We start from the raw sequence: 7,447 nt of genomic DNA on the forward strand, positions 1-7,447 counted from the left end.
CAGAGAGAGGGGGGACAGAGAGAGGGGAACAGTGAGAGGGGAACAGAGAGAGAGGGGGGGACAGAGAGAGGGGGGGACAGAGAGAGGGGGGACAGAGAGAGGGTGGACAGAGAGAGGGGGACAGAGAGAGGGGGACAGAGAGAGAGGGAATGTGAGAGGAGGACAGAGAGGGGGAGAAAGAGACATGGGATGACAGAGTGAAGGGGACAGGGGGTGCAGAGAGTGTGGTACAGAGGGGGCAAACTGAGAGCAGGAGGGCAGAGAGAGAGGGAGGGACAGAGAGAGGGGGTACACAGAGAGGGGGGTACACAGAGAGGGGGGTACACAGAGAGGGTGGTACACAGAGAGGGGGGACACAGAGAGGGGTACAGAGAGAGGGGGTACACAGAGAGGGGGGACACAGAGAGGGGGGACACAGAGAGGGGGGTACACAGAGAGGGGGTGTGCAAGATAGGGGCCTCTGCGACCCCCCATCAGGCACTCTGCTTCCCTTCCCAAGAACAAAGACACGGAGGAGTTCGTCCAAAACTATGTATTCAGTTCTGCAGAACCGGGTGTTACCTCAATGGCTTCCCACGAGGCACACACACAGATTGTAATCCCCGCGCATTATATACATGTAGTAATGGGCTGGGCCTTCTACTGTCTCAGCCAATGGGTGTCAAAGTTCCCCACTGTCCTCCCTGATGGATGAGATTATTTGGTTCATCACCCAGCCAATCAGTGTTTGAGTTCTCCGTTTCTCCCTTATATGGATGATGATGTACAGCCGTGGGTTGTGGGCAGTCCCTCAGCCACGAGGAAAGCTGTTTCCATTGTTCCATTCATGAAAATCTAGGGGAGTATCTGCTGGTGCTTACTACAAGGTAGAAAAGACTAAAATGGTGGCTTTGTACTTACTATGTGCTTACTACAACAGTTAATGATTTAAAAATTACACCACCCCTTACAAATCCCCCGTGTCTTTTCTTACGGTTTGTAATTTTTAAACTGGGAGTTTCCTCTCCAGGGCGTTTAATAACTCCTGAGCTTGTTCATCAAACTGCCCATCTCTAATACCACCCCCGCCCAATAGGGATTCACGTTGTTCCATCTCGAGATTCATTCGTTCAACCTGCCCATAGGGAACGTCCCTCTTAGTAAGGGCGGTTTTGATCAGTCGTTGAGTTAATCCCCGGACGCAGGGAATAACACAACACCCAAGGGCAGTGAGTACCCCTGCCACCACTATACATGAGACAAGAAAGGGAACGACCACCCCTGTCCATTTACCGAACCAAGCTTCCAACCAACCCGTGAGGCCAGAGTCGATACCCGAGTTTTCGGCGAGTTCGTCCGCCAATGTGGTGAGTCCATCCAGGGCGCGGGTGATGGACCCATCAGGGGCTGTGTTGTTGGGGATGAAAGTGCAGCACTGAGTGCCTATCATGACACAAACACCCCCCTTCTCTGCCAACATCATGTCTAAGGCCAACCTATTTTCCCACGTCATCCGACTAGTGGCGTCCAGTTGTTCTGCTATTCCTTTCACTGCATCACGGGTATAATTAATGAACCTCTGCTGATTGTAGTAAATATAATTAATCCAATCCACATTCTTATTGATGGTAACTCACCAGAACAGTGACGACTCAAAACCCGCCGCTATCTGGTTCCTAGCCTTGTATTCGTCAGGAACACCCCTGGGGACCCCTATGGCGTCTAAATATATGTTATCATCGAAAGAGGTCTCCAAAGCTCTCTCAGTTCTTCCACTGAAACGGGGTTGCTCTTGTTTTTCGAATGCCAGGGTGAATGGGATGGCCAATTGAACGATTGCACAAGTGCCCGTCCATTTTCGGGGCAGGGTCTGTCGCAGAATCCTCCCACCACAGTACCACCAGAGGTCTGCCCTAGGCACATGAATGTGGGAGTAATTCCCCCCCCCGGTAGTTTCGTTGACCAGCCGAATTGATCCGCTGCACTTGTCAAATGTCCCCACATCGTCGTCCCACTGTAGTCCCGTCCGAGAGACACAGGCCTGGTGCGTACCCGTTACCCCTGAGAATGATGGCGGGCGGGGCGCTCCCTCAGACCTGACGGGGGGAAACTTCAAACTTAAGGGTCGACAAGTGGGGTCGTTCCAGGCCTCTCGGTCCTGGTACAGCATTATCATGCAGTCCAAGGCTCGTGGGTGTTTCTCCCATCCCAGCGGGAACGGGACCACCTGAGGGTTAGGACGGGCACCCGTGCATGCGTAGCAATCACTCTTTTTCATGCTCCTCACAGTATATTTGACCCATTCCATCCAGGCATTCGCCTCCCCGTATCCCGTTTCTATTTCAAAGGTCCTTTCCAAGTCCATCATCTCAATTATCCTAACCTTTTCCTGCTCATCGGGGGTGGATGAGGCCCCAGACCCAGCTTCAATGACCGCGATGGTCGTGCAGCATATCTGCAACCCCTTCTGTCCTGCCTGGCCCCCAAGGTCTTTATGGTCAGATAGAGTGGATTGCACCGATTCTGCTCACAATTCCGCCCAGGGGTGATGGGATCACGGACAATTGACACCATAGCCTGGACCCCGGGGGCTGGAGGCCTACTGATGCCAATTTTTTTTTTTTTTTTTTTGCCATGCAACTGTAATACTAACGTCTGACCCTGGAATCCCCTTTCTCTCTCTAGGTTACGCTTAGTCTGATTCAGTTCACTTTTAGTCGCACAGGGCACCAACCCACATAGGTCTAAACTAAGTGTCTGTGTTGGCGGGAACGGAGATGGAGAGCCACCGACGGTCCTCTGCCTGTTTTTCCCAGAGGCCGAATTGAGTAACACGCACACTATGACCCAGCCCAAAGATAATGGCAAAGCAAGTTAACAATACATTGACCGCATTTTGTTGCAACACTCGTGTCTGGCCGGAGGACACAGTCCTTTAAACTCGCCAAAGTCCAATTAGTCTGTTCTCAGGGTCTCTGTTCCTTAGATGCCTCTGTCGGAGAGGTTCGTTCGTCCTCCGTTGGTTGTGGCACTAGTCCCTTGATTCGAGTATAATGTGTCCAGCCCTTTTCGGCCGTACAGGCAGCCGTTTCGGTCGTCAAAAGTACTAGGAAGGGACCGTCCCAAATTGATTCGAGGGTGCGTTGCTTCCAGCTTTTAATCAGGACCCACTGACCCGGCTTGATGGTGTGCACCGCGAACTCGAGGGGCGGCGTCTGTGCCAAAAGTCCCTGTTGGCGTAAACGAGATAGAGCAGACCCCAGAGCCACCACATATTTTTGCACAAACATGTCCCGAGACTCGAATAAGGGAGGTTCTCCCCTCGGCCCATGGAACGGGAGGCCAAACAGCATTTCGTAAGGGGAGACCCAAATCCCGCCTTGGCTGGGTGCGAATTTGCAACAGGGCGAGGGGTAGGCACTTGGTCCAAGGCAGGCCGATTTCACTAGTGAGTTTGGTTAGCTACTTTTTGATGGTTTTGTTCATTCTTTCGAACTTGCCTGAGGAAGAGGGATGCCAGGGGGTATGCAAATCCCAGTCAATCCCCACCGCTTGCACTATATTCTGGAGGACAGTCGAGGTGAAGTGACTCCCCTGGTCAGGGTCAATAACGCGGGGCAGCCCAAATCGTGGGATGATTTGTTCGAGTAGAATTTTGCTAACCTGGGTTGCCGTTGCCGTGGCAGTGGGGAAAGCTTCCACCCATCCTGTCAGGTGATCTACTATTACTAATAGATACTTCAGGCGACCTATGGGGGGGAGCTCAGTGTAATCTACCTGGACATACTCAAACGGCCTATAGGCCAGACTCCTACCCCCTTGCCTTGCGTGCTTCCGCAGCCCCCTTTTGTTGATCTTTCGGCACATTATGCAATCTCCCGTGACCTGCTTGGCTACTGTGTACAGATCAGGGTGGGCATATCGGCGTAGGAAGGCATCGCACAGTGCCTGGGCACCCCCGTGACCCCCTTGGTGTAGACGGGCAATAATGTCCCGCGTCAACGGTCGATTTAGTAGCTGGCGGCCATCGGGTAGGGTCCACTTCCCTTCCCTATCTTTTGTACCCCCTAGAGATGCGAGGAGAGTTTCCTCTTTGTCAGTAAACGTGGGCATTTCGGTAATTTCGGCTATCTGGGGAATCCTTACCAGGCAGTTTACTACTTCCTTCCCCATCCCGGCCAATTTTGCCTGTTCGTCCACCAATTGATTCCCCAGGGTCTCCGTTTTATTGTCTTTCTGGTGCCCTTTCACATGCACTACAGCAATCTCTTGTGGTAACAACAAATCCTCCAAGATCATGGCTACCAGTTCCTCGTGGACCAACTCATTTCCCCTACTATTTATCATTCCCCTTTCCTTCCAGATCTTCCCAAAGGTGTGTACTACCCCAAAGGCATACTTAGAGTCAGTGTAGATTTTCCCGGCTACTCCCTTTAAATTTCACAGAGCCCGGTGCAAGGCGTACAACTCCACGTTTGTGCGGACCAGGCATTCGGTAGCCGTCCACTTTCCACTAATTCCCAGCCAGTCTCACTAATGACTGCATCTTGCTCCTCTCCCTCTCCAACTTTCCCTCGACCTTCCTCTTTCCATCCCATAACCTTCTTCCCCCATTCCGGTGGACGTACAGGCTTCCCGTACGGCTGCCACCATCATTTTTATCTTCTGTTTTTCCCTTACTACATCCCTCTGAATGTACACCTTCTGTGCTTCCCGCAATAATTCCGCAACGTCTTTTTCAGCCCATTCCTCTATTTTCTGTAATTTCTTCTGAATGTCAGGCCATGATTTAGTCACACAGTGCACCTTAAGCATGCCCTTGCCTATTTCCCTGTCGGGGTCTAAACCGGAATACTTTCACATGGACTCCCGCAAGCGGTCTAAAAACTCACTCGGGGATTCATCCTTTTTCTGTCCGACTTCGAATGCTTTCGCTAAATTCTGCTGTTTAGGCACGCAGGTTTTGATTCCCCTGATTATAAGGTTTCTGAGGTCTGTCATATTAGCCCGTCCCCCCCCCCGTGTCGTTATGATCCCACCGGGGGTCCTCTAAGGGGTACTTCTGCTCTCCACGCTGAGGGCCTCCCTGATGTTCCCTATCCCAAATGGCCATTGCACTATTCCAGATCATGACAATTTCATCGTAATTAAATAGTAAACTCATCATGGCCTGCAATTCGGCCCATGTGTATATACTGGGCCCCAGAAATTGATCTAATTGTGTTCCGACACTGACGGGATCGTCCAGTAGATGGGGTAGTTCATTGCGAAGTTGTCGGATATCCCCAGAATTTAAAGGTTGTACTACGAACCCGGTCCGTTCGTTCCCAAACGGCACCTCTCGTAAAGGGTTCATCTGTTCAACATTGTTAACCCTCTCAGCACCCAATCTCTCTTCTTGATCTCTCCGCATCTCAATTCGGGCTGATCTCCTAACGCCTGGGGTGGGCTCTTCTTCCCCTCCAGTGTCCCCCCCCCCCAGCAGGCTCTCCCTCACTGAGCATGACCTGCTGGGAACCGAGATTATCCGACGCAGGAGGGAGGTCCACGCTGGACGCCTGGGCATGCACAGCTTGTACATACGGGGGCAGGGCGAAAGGGGGCAAACCGTCGGTGAGGACGTTCCAAGACCTCTGGGGCTTTCTTGGGTCTGTTTGGGGAATCAGAGGATAGAGACCCGTGGGGTCCCCGCCGTCACTCGCCAACCAGGCGGCGGCATATTTGCTCTCTTCTGGGTCAAACGGTTGTTTTCTGTTAACATATATATATTTAGGAGTTGACACACCCAGTTTTCATCAGACCCATACTCGGGCCAAACTACCGAGGGGGTGCGGATAGGTTCTTTGGTCCATATTAAAACAACAATATTTTATCATAGTCTCTTTCTTTAAGTCCTCTGTCCTACTGCTTTCCGTCCATAAACTCAATTTCTGACCTAGTGAACTATCGGGGGGGTATTTCTTTTCCATTTACAGCCGTCTCTGCTGATTTCACATGGTCTATCTTCGGTCCTGGTCTTAAACGCCTAAAGCGTTCTCACAGATAACCGTCAAAACCACAATTTCCCATGGTCTATCTTCGGTCCTGGTCTTAAACGCTTAAAGCGTTCTCACAGATGACCGTCAAAACCACGTGGCCAACAAGGAAGAACAAAAGAAACTCTCTTACCTTGATCCGTGCACGGAGTTGTCTGGCCTTTTTAAATGTGTGTACCCCCGCGTATAGTCACTAACCAGTCGTCCCAGCACTCGTCCGTGTGTTCCTTTTCTCGGGATCCAAAATTATTTTAATGAGCCGGGTCACTCTCTTGGCCGACGGCTGACGGACCAAGCCGATCCAGTGAGCAGTATAAATATATACCAGACGCGTCTTTTTGTATCAGACTTGATCCACGAGCCGAAGAGAGCCCCGGCAATAATTATTGCATCCCGGGCGAGACCCCCAATTGTGCAGGATAGGGGACTCTGCGACCCCCCATCAGGCACTCTGCTTCCCTTCCCAAGAACAAAGACATGGAGGAGTTCGTCCAAAACTATTTATTCAATTCTGCAGAACCGGGTGTTACCTCAATGGCTTCCCACGAGGCACACACACAGATTGTAATCCCCGCACGTTATATACATGTAGGAGTGGGCGGGGCCTTCTACTGTCTCAGCCAATCAGTGTTAAAGTTCCCCACTGTCCTCCTGATGGATGAGATTATTTGGTTATTCACCCAGCCAATCAGTGTTCGAGTTCCCCGCTTCTCCCTTATATGGATGATGACGTACAGCCGTGGTTGTGGGCAGTCCCTCAGCCACGAGGAAAGCTGTTTCCAATGTTCCATTCATGAAAATCTGGGGGAGTGTCTGCTCGTGCTTACTACAGGGTAGAGAAGACTAAAATGGTGGCTTTGTACTTACTATGTGCTTACTACAACAGTTAATGATTTAAAAATTACACCACCCCTTACAGGGGGACACAGAGAGGGGGGTACACAGAGAGGGGGGACACAGAGAGGGGGGACACAGAGAGGGGGGTACACAGAGAGGGGGGTACACAGAGAGGGGGACACAGAGAGGGGGTACACAGAGTGGGGGGTACACAGAGAGGGGGGACACAGAGAGGGGGGACACAGAGAGGGGGGTACACAGAGAGGGGGGACACAGAGAGGGGGGACACAGAGAGGGGGGTACACAGAGAGGGGGGACACAGAGAGGGGGGTACACAGAGAGGGGGGACACAGAGAGGGGGGACACAGAGAGGGGGGTACACAGAGAGTGGGGTACACAGAGAGGGGGGTACACAGCGAGGGGGTCCCATGAGAGGGGGTACACAGAGAGGGGGGACACAGAGAGGGTGTACACAGAGAGGGGGGACACCTAGAGTGGGGTACACAGAGAGGGGGGTACACAGCGAGGGGGTCCCATGAGAGGGGGTACACAGAGAGGGGGGACACAGAGAGGGGGGTGCACAGAGAGGGGGTACA

At 52.1% G+C, this 7,447-nt stretch overlaps 1 long non-coding RNA gene across 1 annotated transcript; it reads right to left on the reverse strand.

The window, feature by feature from the left end:
* Positions 1–517: 517 nt before the first annotated feature.
* Positions 518–6,882, reverse strand: LOC148134596 (uncharacterized). Its single transcript, XR_015755814.1, has 2 exons — positions 6,148–6,882; positions 518–3,209 (listed from the first exon to the last, which is right to left on the reverse strand). It is a non-coding gene; the product is annotated as an uncharacterized LOC148134596 (long non-coding RNA).
* Between the last annotated feature and the right edge of the window lie 565 nt (positions 6,883–7,447).

The sequence above is a fragment of the Chiloscyllium plagiosum genome, unplaced genomic scaffold, assembly GCF_037043375.1.
Source record: "Chiloscyllium plagiosum isolate Xiang-an unplaced genomic scaffold, Cpla_swu_hap1 HiC_scaffold_53Y, whole genome shotgun sequence".
Classification (NCBI taxonomy): domain Eukaryota; kingdom Metazoa; phylum Chordata; class Chondrichthyes; order Orectolobiformes; family Hemiscylliidae; genus Chiloscyllium; species Chiloscyllium plagiosum.